This window comes from Pinus tabuliformis, chromosome J (genome assembly GCF_031772625.1).
Source record: "Pinus tabuliformis cultivar Carrire ecotype Pingquan chromosome J, CPIR1, whole genome shotgun sequence".
NCBI classification, from domain to species: Eukaryota; Viridiplantae; Streptophyta; class Pinopsida; order Pinales; family Pinaceae; genus Pinus; species Pinus tabuliformis.
This window is the reverse complement of record NC_142295.1, coordinates 306,626,193-306,639,729: the sequence shown is the minus strand read 5'-3', so window position 1 is coordinate 306,639,729 and position 13,537 is coordinate 306,626,193.

Sequence of the window (13,537 nt, the reverse complement as noted above, 5' to 3'; positions counted from 1 at the left end):
TTTGTGTAGTGCGATCCTTCTGCAGGGTCTAACGGTACCACTACGCATAGATACTTTTTCTCAAAAATCATCTTGCACTTCTTTAGATTTATCACTCCATTCATGTCAGTGGCCCAATCTATTCCTAATAGCGCGGGGTAGGGATTGTTGTCATCAACAATCTCTATCACTTCGAAATCCACTAGTGTGCTTGCTCCTTCGATGTCTACTATGATTCCCTGCAATCTCCCCATAGGTAGGATCTTTTGTTGGTTTGCCATTCATAGTTAGATAGGAGACCATTGCAACGCAGGCCTGCCCATGCACTCCCATGTCTACTTTGGTAGGATGTTCGCGTCCGATACTAGATCCAGAATCACTTGGTCCATCTCGTATTCCCTGATCTACGTGGTCAATGTCATCTCCCTTCTTGTTCACGTCGTGGGTTTCTCGAGCTTCCGGACTACGCGTAGTTCTCCTGGCATGGTCCGAGTGCATCTAGTTATGAGTTCTTGCAGCCCCTTTACAGCCTTGCTGTCACGCAGAAGCTTCATGCATGTCTCCAAGAATGTAGTGAGCATTGATGGGTCCATGTCTAGCTCCAGTCTGTCTTTACTTCCTAATGTGGAGGCATCAGTGAAGCTCCTCTTAGCTTCCATGAAGGTCTCCTTAGCACGCTCCAAATCAAATTCTAGTTCCTTCGTTGGAGCCTTGCAAAGCCAGGTGCTTTCTTCAGGTTGCTTGCCTTTGTCATCCCCTATAATACCACTCTAGAGCACAATATTTACATTAGGGTCTTCCTTGCGCAGCTTAGACCTCATCATTTGCAGGTTCTGAGTCGGGGGAGGTTGGAGTGCTCCTTTATCACGCAACCTCGCTATCAGTGTTCGATAGTCCTCTGTCTCATATCAAACAATGTGCAATACAAGCATGATGGTCGCGTTGGATTCGTATAATCACAGGCATAATGTCATGGCCCTCTGCAATTGTAACATATGAGCTGTCCACGACCTCTTCCTGGTCCCATTCCACCTCGGCCTCATTTGCGCCCCTAAAATCTAGTGCGCGCCATCCCTACGTTCTGGTCAAGGGGCCGTGTTTCGGCCTAAACTCTGTAAGTAGGAGTCTGATCCATCATCAGCTCATAACTTCTACAAGTGCGCTCATCATGGCCTACTGATCTACAGAAATTACAGAACAACTGTTTTGAATTATGTGTATACTTCTGTAATAGATGGAAGTTATCTGTAGCATGCTTTCCTCCTATCTGACAAATCGCACACCATAATGCAGGCACCGCACTTGGTCCTACTTGTGCCTTCAGTCTTAATGGCATTGGTCCTCCTCCCACGAGGCAATTCACAAACACTGGGTAGTGGTCCTTTTCATGCCCCTAGCCCTTGCACTTTATGCACCATACCTTGTCACGCACTTTTGGATGGGCCATCTTGTCTTGTTTCAAACTCTGCATCTCAAGGCACAATTTTTTCAACTATGCATGAATTTTTTGGACTGCCAGGTTAGGATCTTGTATCAAAGTCTCGTGCAATCTCATCGCGACCTCTAAAGCCTCAACCTGAGTGGTTAGCCTTTGTTGTGACAACGCATTCCGTAGATGCGGTGTTAACGAGGCTACAAACCATTCGTGGTGTTGCCCATCTATTAAGGTCATGTTCGCTTCACGAATTATGCACTTCAGTCTTTGATCCAACTCCCACGGGGTTTCGCCTGGTAGCATTGTGATTTCCTTGAATCTAATGATCGACTATGCCTCTGATTTTGGCCTGCTAAATTCCTTGTTTAGCGCAGCTTGGATATCCGCTATCCCCACATTCGGATTGTCATTGGAATGCTTAATGTACTAGGTCAGTGTGTGATCCTGCAGAGTGCTAACCAACGTTGCCTTCTTTATATTGTCGTCCATGACACCCTGTGCTTCCCATACAACTTTTACCATGAACTAAAATTGGTTTGGATCTTCATTCCCTACTCCCTTGAACACTGGTAGCTTTATTGAGCTAGCTATACTGCTTCGCGGTGGTGGCGAAGGTGGTATGGGCGAAGTCGGGGGTGAAGATGGTGAAACTGGTGGTGGTGTGGGTGGGGGTGGTATGCGCGAAATTCTCTACCTTATCAGATTGATCGCACCTCTTGGCGAAACCTTCGCGAGCTCTTTTTCACCTCCTCGTGAAGGTGAAATCAAGGGGCTAGTTTCTAGTTCAGTGCTACCTTCGTTTCTGTAGATTCTCCCACTCCACATAGCCCCAAACATTAATTTATGCGCATAACCTGCTTTTCACACAGTAGCATTTTAATCCAAGAGTTCAAAGATTTAACGTACTTACCTCGCAGTCCTTGAGGAAACATTGTTCTGCCTCGCTATAGTTGACTGAAATATCTACCACGAATTCGGTGATGAATCCTCCTATGATTCGATCGAGCCAGTGGTCTACAACGCGCACGATCTTATCTTCCGATGCTTCCAGCCTGCACACCAATTCTAGAGTCCACACAATAGGTTTGCCGAGTTTACACCTTCTTTGGCTTTCCACTAGCTTCGTGATCCACTCGTGCAACTCAATAGGGAAGGATGCAAAGAAAATTTCGTGGATCTCCGTATAAAAGTAGCAATCTAACCACTCTTCCTTTGATAATCACGGATTCTTGTTTTTCTACGCCGCGAACTCGTGAATCTTTCTGTCTAACCACTCTTCAATCCCTTTCTTTGTCGAATTCCAGTGATAAGACATCAGACATCTCTATGCAGATCTTGGTTTCGGCAATGGAACCATTTGTTGGCTTGTTGGGGCCTGACCCAGGTTCAAAGTTAATTAGCCAAACAAATCCCTGTACTACTGGCCCTTTCGGCAAAAGTCTGTAGAGCGCGGACTGAGGTCTCACCCGAAGTAGTATGGGAGGGTGCCAGAACTAGGTTTCCACACCCTTGAGATGTCTGATAGGTTCGATTGGTCCTTTGGTTGTTCCTTCATGCAAGTGGTTTCGCGCACCTTCCGTTCCTCGTGGCCTAATACCCTTCCTTCACATGACCCTAACCAGGGGTTGTGCCATGCTCTGCGCTATTACCCGAGATCTTATTTATCTTCTAGTATTATTTAAGTACCTTCGCCTACTTAAAGGTCTTAAGTTATACTTAACAATACAAAACATTCATACAGGTTCGCGCAATAAATAAATAGTATATTTGCAAATTATATCCAATCATGCATTAAACCAGGAAAAGATACACAGAATTATAGCAAAACTTCTCTTTATTGATTCTCCAATGGTTATAGACTCGACCCGCCCCGCGTACTCAGCTGCAGGGGTCCGCGCACTCAACTGTGAACTACTAGGCCTCTGCTCACTCAGCTGCAAAGCCTTCTCCTACTCTACGACCCGTAGACACCCTTTACACTTCGACTCAATCACTTAGACTTCTCATCCTTCTATTCTCTTCATTCTTAGTTATTAGTTATCTTTTACACATAGAGCCTCGCTCTATTTATACAATCCCATGGTCTGTGGACCATGGGTAGGTCTATCAAACCGACATTACATTACAAAAACTAGGGTGGACAACCCTGTGACTCTATTATACTTTCGCACCCCATGCCCACAATTTGCGGAGATTTTACAACAAGATTCGGTCAAAACTTGGGCTTTAAGCCCCAAAACATGCATTTGGGGGATTCCATGCCCAACATTTCTGCAAAGGGATATCTGTAAGGCGTGATGTTTGTAGGAACACTTCCTAGAAATTGAATAGCATGATCATGATCGCAAATAGGTGGGAGGCCTTTGGGAGTCTCAAATACCTTGGAATGATTGTCCAAGACTTTTTGGAGATCTGGATAAATAGATGATTTCAATGTGGGGACCTCTAGCAAACATAATTGTGCAATTACGCCACGTTGTTCTTCCTTTAGAAGCTTTGTCATGCCATTAGAGATGATTATATTTACCAGTTTCTCTGTGATACCCCTTAATTCAACTTCCTTTCCTTCTGAAAAAAATTTCAAGAAGAGTTCTTGAAAATTAAAAGTTATCATACCCAAAGATTGTAGCCATTGGACTCCTAATACAACATCAACACCACCCATTGGAATGGAAAGCATTGGACTATTCAAAACATATTCTCCCATGGATAGCTTGATATTATGGCACTTTATAGAGCAATTTATAGTTCTTCCATTTTCAACTATCACTCGAAACCCTAGTGCTAGATATAGGAAGCAATTCAATTCCTTCGCTATCTTACAATGAATAAAATTATGGGTACTTCCCAAATCAATCAACACTATTACCTTTTTCTTCTTGGTATGTCCTTATATATTAATAGTTTGAGGAGTGGTAATTCTTGCCAATGCATTACAATATATGGTTAGATTCATTTCTTGATGCTCGATGTGATCTTTCACTTCTTAAACCTTTTTCTTCTTGATATGTCCTTTTATCTTGAGAGTTTCAGGAGTGGTAATTCTTGCCAATGCTTTACAAGATATGATCGGATTCATTTCTTCTTTCTTTGGGGTTGGTTCATGGTTTATATCCTCTTCTTTTGATGTTTCTTGATCCTTTCTTCCTCCTCTTCACAATCTACGTAAAATAATTTCTTCTTGACCACTTATGACCTTTAGTGTATTTTCTATCACAAATGTAACAAAGCCCTTTTTCTATTTTTACTTCCAATTGTTGTGGTGTAAACCTTGTAGGCTGTGGAAGGCTAGGAGCAAAAACACTTCCATATTGACATTTGTGAGTGGTAGGATTCCTTGTTTCCATAATTCCATTTTCATTTTTTATTGCCAACCTGAATGCCTTCTCCAATGAATCAGGTTCCCAAATACGAACCTCATGTTGAATGTTATCCTTTAAAGTCCCTATGAAGACATCAATTGCTTCTCTAGAATATCTTTTACCCATATATTCAATTGTTTGAAGTCCTCAATGTGCTCTGCCATTGAACCCTTTTGTTTGAGATTTATCAATTGGCTAAAGAAGGTGTTTCTCTTTGTATCTTCATAATGTGCTATCATTTCCTCCGTGAAAATTGACCAAGTGACAAGTGGTTTACGAGAACAAAGCCCTTTATACCATAAAAATTGATCCGATTCTAAATATAAAGATGCAATACGTACCTTTTGTAATAGTTGTACATCATGTAGATCAAAATATTGTTCCATCTGTAATATCCAATTTACCAAATCCTTGCCATCAAACTTCCTCATATCACATTTTCTTGATTTTAGGAGTGCGATCTTGAAACGACTGTAACTCTGTAATTTCTCATCTCCAAGGTCTAAAATTACAACTTGCAATAGCCCTCTACGTCCTCTTTCCAATGCCACCAGTCTAATCGAAATTGGAGTCTCCAAAAAGAGCTATGCCCAATCTCCCACAATGACCTTCTTATATATGTTTTCAGTAGAGAGAACTTGTACTAAGTGCCATGTGTTCTTGTGTCGACATTTGAACCTAAAAAACATACATAGAAAATTACAGTCCGTCCTATTTCTGTAGCTTCTTACGAAATTTCAATCTGATGCTTAGAGAGAACATTATAATTATTTTCCCCAAGCCACCTGTTTGGGATGTAATTCGGAATCCTGCAGAAACCCTAAATGGCTTGGACTGTATCTCTAAACATATAGCGAATCAAGATCTGAAATTTTGGCCCGAGCTTCAATATGATTTCGGCTCTAATGGGTTTTAGTTTTAGAGTCTAAACCTTCGTAGAAAACAAATTGTAGCGCAAATTCCACGATGACCTATTTGAGATGGAATTCTAGAGCATGCAACAACCCTAACGTCCTCAGATCATATCTCCAAAAATATAGTGAGACAAGATCTAAAATTCTGACCTGAGGTTCAAAACGATTCCAGCTCAAATGGGTTTTTTTTTAGATTTTGAAACTTCGTAGAAAAATTTTTATATCAAACGTTCCATGACGACTTGTTTGGAGAAGCGAAACCCTAGAATCCAAAGCTCTGATACCAAATGTTAGGAAACCAGCTCACAAAAATATAGAAAAGATATATCAACGCCTTAAAATTCAACCTCTTCGAGGGGGCAACCTCCTTTACATTACACAAATGAACAATTCTTGGATGATACAAATGACAATACCTCCTTTCTATATATAGGAGTCTAAGGGGTCATAATGTAATCAGAGCCAACATAACAATAATAATGTAAGGGCACAACAATAACAATAGTGGGCTTCTATGGGGTACAATAATAACAATATGTAGACTACATGGGCACAACAATATAATAAGGGGTTTGCGCTAATAAAAATAAGGGGTTACACTAGTATTATAGGGACCTAACATACTCCAATACCATATGTAGAGCCACTGCTGCCAGCAGGTGTTCATAGCCTTGATAGGGTTTCTTTTTAACCCCACAAATGAGCCAGAATCCTCCTTTTAGTATGTAGTTGATTTTTCTTTTTCTGCCATAAAGGAACCATTATGCTGGCATGGTGAATAGATGATCATAACGCTATTCACCAAGATATAAAAAAATGATCAGGCTAGCTCGTAATGAGACCCCCTATCCCTTTGACAGTTTTTAATCATCAAGAAGGTCGTTACCTTGGTTTGGTAGCCAAAAATGGAATGTCACCTATTACATCTTTATGATCATGGTAGGCTGGCTCATGATGAGACCCCCTATCATCTTTAAGACAGTGTTCATTGCATTTGCATATTTCTTTGTTTTCATTTTTCTCATCTTTTGATGTTTTTATAAAGAGAGGGAGGCTCATTTGCTCCATAAGAGTCAGGGATGGTGTAAGAAGTAAAAATATGCCAAGGAAAGTGTTATCACTTAGAACTATAAACATTTGTATATAATCCTTTGTCCAAGTTCAATGTCAAAAAGTTGGTGTCAAATCGTTTTTGTTCTATGTTTCTTACTTAGGGTTGGAGCTTTAAAGGTGTTTGATGTAAATTATACTCTAATCCTATTGGTCATCCTCCACCATCATGGTTTCATAAGCCATGTCTTGTCTTATCCATGTCACCGATCTTTTCCGTAATTTCGCAGCGCAGTCTCTTATTGGTCAGTTTCGCAGCGTAATCATTGTTTAGCCATTCCGCGGCGCATCACCATCAAGCCGTTTCGCAGCGCATTATGACAATTCAAAATTAACCGCGCTGCGAAATCGCAGATTCGTGCGTTTTGCAGCGAATATTTCTCAAAGGGTCAAGTCTGTTGATGAGTCACCACTTCCGTCCTCTCATGTCAGTTTGCGTACCTCCCAAACGCTCATTAACCATCACTCCACCAATAGATTTGTAGACATGCACATAAATATTTTTCAAATGGGTTTTACCGTGCATGGATCTTTATGATGATCGTAAATGATGCATAAGTGACCAGCCTGTGTGATGATATATTTGAGTTCGCAAGTGAAGCTGTTTTCAAGAGAGCCTGATTACAAGCGAGGCCGAGTTAAAAAGAATTGAATCACCATTTTAGTCGAAGCTGTTGGTCATTGTCTGTGCGAAAATTTCAAAAGCGAAATGGAGAGGAAAGAACATAGGTCTGGAAAATGTCAAAGAACAGAGCCTGAAGGTTTAGACCTAGCATTAAGAGATGAAGGCGTGAAGAAAGCCTTCAAGGATGCCAGCTGTTGGAATTTCTGTAAGAAGCTGCAAGGTGGCCATGCTCAGGTAACAAAGGATTTTGCTTTAAACTTCACCGGTTTGAATTCTAAAATAGCTATGTTAGAAGTTCAAGTGTCTCCGGAGGCAATAGCTGCTGTAACTGAGATCCCAAGAGGGGGGCAAGAATGGTTCAAGAATTTTAAGTTTGATATGAACCCCTGCAAAGAGTTTTTAAAAGAGGCATATGTGAATGAAGACCTAACAAAAGCAGTGCCTAGAAACTATGTTAAGGAGCACTATGCCCTTCTTCTCACCTGTATTCAAAAGTACTTAACCTGTGAGGGAAGATATAATAAGGTCTACTCTTATCACTTTAAGTTGCTGTTACATTTTACTGGTAAAGCATCCATAGACATTCCCTTCTATTTGTTTCGTAGTCTAAGCAAAATGTGTGACAAAGTGCAATTAAGGAAGGACGACTGTGAAACATCTTTATTTCACCATGGTTTGGTTAAATTGTTAGTTTTGGATGGTCTTCAGAAAATTGGTAGAGACTGGAACTCGTTCATTTTCATGGCGGGTTTCCAAAGTAAAACAGGTCTTACTCCACAGCCAGTTAGAGAAAAAGAACAATCAGTTGAAGAACCCACGCTAGCTGAGCTTAAAAGGGAGGCAAAAGATAAAAAGAAAGCCAAGTCACAGTTGAGAAAGTCAGTGAAGCCATTGATCATTAAAGAACAACCTCAGACATCAGCAAAAGAAGAAGCTCAGCATAAGAAAACTGTACCTGGACCAAGTGGATCTGAAACAGTGTCAAGAGTTAGGACAAGGAGCCAAATAAGTAAAGAAAAAGGCAAAGCATTAGCTGTTGAAGAAAGCCCGATATCTAAGGCCAGCCTGACTGATTTGTTGGAGGCCATTGAGTTTGAGCAAATTGAACCGGTGCACATTGAACCAGTGCACATTGATTTAACACAGTCATCACCAGAAAGCACCAAGAAGCCTAGAGCTTCAAAAAGACTGAGGTTTGATGAACCAGGTGATGAATTCATCTTCAAACCAAGGAGACCTATTACAAGAAAGCAAGTAAAGGAAGCCGAGAAACTGCCTAGAACAGAGATAGCTGAGGAATTGCCCAGAACAGAGGAGGCAGAGAAAATCAAGCAAAAAGGCACAAATAGAACAGTCATCATTTCCCAAGGAGGTAATGTCATAGCCATAAGGAACCAGTTAGAAGCAGCAAAAGATGAAATTGCTAAGGTGAAGAATGCCACTAGGGAGTTTGCAGTCAGGTATGCAAATTATCGAAAAGCTGTATTGAAAGGAAGTAAAAACCTAGTAAGCCAGGTGGATTCAGTAGCTGATGTTTACACATGGACAGTTCCAGCTCTCAAACAGGCCAAATTCATCAGAAAGATAAACATGTGTTTAAGAGCCGAAAAAAAAGCTATGAAGAAGAGGATTGAAGACTTGGAAGCTCAGCTAGGTCAGTGGACGAAGGTTGCAGACTTAAAGACACAGCTAGACCAATTAGCTGATAAATGAAGTGTTGTTCAAAGAAAGGTGTTGTTCTAAGTTTTGTCAAATTTTGCTTAGTTTCATTATTTTGAGGACATCTAGATCCCTGCCATATGTAAAGGAGTTTTAGCAATTAAAGGTATAAGCAGTAAATACCTCAGGGCAAATACAAGCTGTTTTAACAAAAACAGCAGTTTCGTAGCGCGCTACGAAACTGCTGTAGGTGGCGTTTTTAAAGCAAATAAGCAGTTTGGTAATATGTGCGGGAATTTTCAAAAGGGAACACCTAAAGGTTATGTAAAAGATCAAATGAAAGCATCCCAGCCATTCTGATCAAGACAGGTGTGCCTTCAAAAAGGTGAAATGTGTTAACCTTAGTGTAAATGTTTCGGTTATAAAGCCACTTTATTGCTGGTCATAGGGTGTTGAATGAATTGCCTACATGGAATTTTGGCTTGCACACCTGTCCATTAACGAAGCCTCCAACTCATCAGGAAACATGGTGGTGTTATATTGTTTTTGGGTTATTAAAGAGACTTAAAGTACATGCTGCTGCATATTCGAAGTGATGGGGGACCAGAACCGAAAAGTAAGGGATATTCTCAGCCAACACGGAGCAGATTAAAGCCTTCAGTATTCAAAGCCAACATGGGGCATTAACTGCTCATCTCATGCCATCTCAGCCAAACGAAAAGGAAAACAGGTGTCAAAGCTGCAAGGAGGAATCATTCTACGAAGGAGATAGAGTTAGAGTTATAATTAAATTAGAACTCTTTAGAACTTCAGTTAGTGGTTATTGTATTAAATAGTTTGTTGCAAAGCAGATAGGTGTCATTAGTGACAGTCATCGAGCTCCCCTCATGCTGGAGGAGGAAGCTCCAAGTAGTTAGAGTTATGTTTCTATATATAGCTGAATCATCTATGTAATGAGGGTTGGATATTTGAGAAAACAGGAGTATTGTTTTGGCTTGTGTAAAAACTCAGTTTCAGTAATACAATTTGCTGCTTTTCTTCTCAGGATTCATACAGTGTTTTAGTGCTCAAGATATGTGGTTTTGTTTTTTCCTTAATGTTTTTTACAGTTGTATAAATACACAATCACTCAGAATTCACTTTGCTGCTCTGATTTCCTGTGTGTATTTGTAAGCTGAGGTTTCTATGAGATGTGTTTTGAGTATTTAAACATCACATGCCCTGACTTCTATGTATGAGTAGTGTTATAGTTTACTGAAGGATGATTAACTCCATAAGCCCAATGGAAGTCTTTGTAATGTCTGTCCAGCCAACATATTTGTTTAATTCACTTTGCAAGAGTTAGCCATCTAATCAATAGTCAAAATCAATAACCTTTTGAGAGAGCCCTCTCAGGCTAAGGAGGCTAAGCCTTAGTCAAAAGATTGGTCTGAAACAGTTACACAGAGTCTACCTGGTCAGCAGCCTTCCAGTGCTTGATTTTGTGATAACAGAAAGGGTATACTTTTACCCCCATCTCATCATTTTGAAGGGATTTGTCCATTTGAAATTGTGGTAAATAAGCCAGCATGGTTCGAAATAATGAATCATTTTATGATGTGTTCAAAAAAAGATGTCTAACTAGTCATTATAGAAATGCATCATATTAGCTTTTGGATAAATATAACCATAAAGAGGCTTCATAAATCATAATAGTGTTGACATTACTGTTTTTCTTTATGTTAGACACAAATCCACTCATATGGTGTTTATTCAAAACATAAAAGAAAAAGAAGATGGCACAATGATTGACAACGAATCAATAAAAGAAATCACAATTAGTCCTAAAATAAACACAAAAGTGTTGGTCAATTGATTGAACGACAATCATTTCAATCATTTGAATAGAAAAATCGAAAAGAAAACAAAAATGTTGTTCAATTGATTGAACAACAATTGTTCAATCGATTGAACAACAATCGTTCAATCGTTTGAACAGCAAAAATTGAAGCTAAAAAGTCAAAAGTGTTGTTCAATCGATTGAACAACAATCGTTCAATCGTTTGAACAGAAAAAATTGAAAGAAAAAAAAAGAAAACACAAAATTACTGTTCACTTGATTGAATAGCAAGCGTTCAATCATTTGAACAACGAGAATTAAAAAATAACAAGCGCAAAAGTGTTGTTCAATCGATTGAACAACAATCGTTCCATCGTTTGAACAACAAATATCAATAAATAAAAACACAAAAGTGTTGTTCAATCGATTGAACAACAATTGTTCAATCATTTGAACAATGGAAAACACAAAAAGTGATGTTCAATCGATTGAACAACAATCATTCAATCGTTTGAACAACGAAAATTTAAAAACGTAAAAAGTGTTGTTCAATCGATTGAACAACAATCGTTCAATCGTTGTAATAGCGAAAATGAAAAAATGAAAAACGCAAAAAGTGTTGTTGAATCGATTGAACAACAATCGTTCAATCATTTGAACAACAAAATCAAAAACGCAAAAATGTTCAATTGATTGAACAACAATTTCCACACACAAAAATAAGTGTCGTTCAATTGATTGAACAACAATTGTTCAATCGACTGAACAACGACGCACACATAAACATAAGTGTTGTTCAATTGATTGAACAACAATCGTTCAATCGATTGAATAACACTTACCAAGCACTTAAAACAAGAAAAATCCTCATATTTACATGGTGGTACCTAACTGAATTACAATCAATCAAAAAGAATATATACATTATTTACAATTTAAAAAAATCTCAGTTTTTTGAAAGAAAAGTTGCAGGGTCATCACTCTCTACAGCTAAGATTTGTATGGAGGGGTCCTCGTGTACTTGCTGGCAGAAAGACTCCTTGGTGAGTGGTTTGTGGTAGAGATGCACCCAATGCCCATTCACCTTAAAAGAATGGCCAGACCCGTCAATGGTAGTCAAAGTAAGAGTGCCATTGTTATGTACTTCTTGAATCTCATAAGGGCCGAGCCATCTTGTTTGCAACTTGCCCAGAAAGTCCTAGAATCTGGAGTCGTAAAGGAGTGCCCAATCCCCTTTTTGAAATGTCTTCTTTTTTATGAGGCTATCGTGCCACCTTGCCCTTTGCTGCTAAATAATTGAAGTTTGTTGCAAAGCTAGCAGTCGAGCTTCATCTAGTTCATTGATTTGTTGAAGTCACTTGGTTTGGGCTTCTGTTAAATCCATCCCCACTTCCTCAGCCATTCTTAGAGTCTTTATTTTGAATTCGATCGGAAAAATAGGTTCTTTTCCGAACACAAGCCGGTACGGAGAGTATCTAGTAGTATTCCTCCATGTCGTGCGATAGGCTGACAAGGCCTCTTGTAGTCTAGCAGCCTAGTCTCGCCGATGTGTTGAGACTGGTTTGGTCAAAATCTCTTGAATGACATTATTGGTGCTTTCAGCCTACCCGTTCACCTACGGGTGATACGAGGAATTGATCCTATGTGTAATGTGATGGTTCCTGAGAGTGGCAGTAATCTTGTGTCCTACGAATTGCCCTCCCCCATCTGTTATCACTTCCCGTAGTAAACCATACCGCACGAATAGCCCAAAGAGGAAGTTAATCATGACTTCCTCTATGGTTCTTGGTAAATCTACTGTTTCCACCCATTTTGTCACATAATCTGTGGCAACCAATATGTAGGATTTTTTATTCAATGGTGGATGGAATGGGCCAATGAAGTCCAACTCCCATCGTTCGAAGGTTTCTATGACTAGTTGGGGTTGTAGCGGCATTTCATCAAATTGGCCAGGTCGGTCCATCCTTTGGCAACTATCACAAGCCTGGGCATATTTCTTAACATCTTTAAAAATAGTGGGCCAATAATAGCCCATCTGTAGTACCTTATTCTTTGTCCTTCGATCTGTGAAGTTTCCTCTGTGGGGATCGTCATGGCAAGTTTTCAGGATGTCATAAATCTCATCCTCGTGAATGCATCTACATATACACATGTTGGACCCTGTATGAAAAAGATATCTGCCAATCCAAGAGAATCGGGCACTGCACGGAACGATCTGTTTCCTCTCCCTTGTTGTCAAATGCCTGGGCAGCTTCCCTACTACTAGATAATTTGACACATCTGTGTACCATGGCGTCTTGACTATCACAAAAAACAAATGTTCATCTGGGAATTGGTTGTCCACTTCCATTGGATCATTTACCTTTAGGATTCTAGATAGAAAAATAGCGACTAGGTGTTCCTTCCCCGAACGATCCTTAATAGTAATGTCAAATTCTTGCAAAATCAATAGCCAACGAGTCACTCGATGATTTGTGATAGGTTTGTTAGCTAAATACTGAATGGCAGAGTGATCAGTATACAGAAAAACTTTGTAGCCAGTTATGTAATGTCTAAATTTGTTTATTGCATGAATAACAACCAATAAATCTTTTTCTGTTACTTTATAATTAAGTTCTACAGGAGTAAGATTTT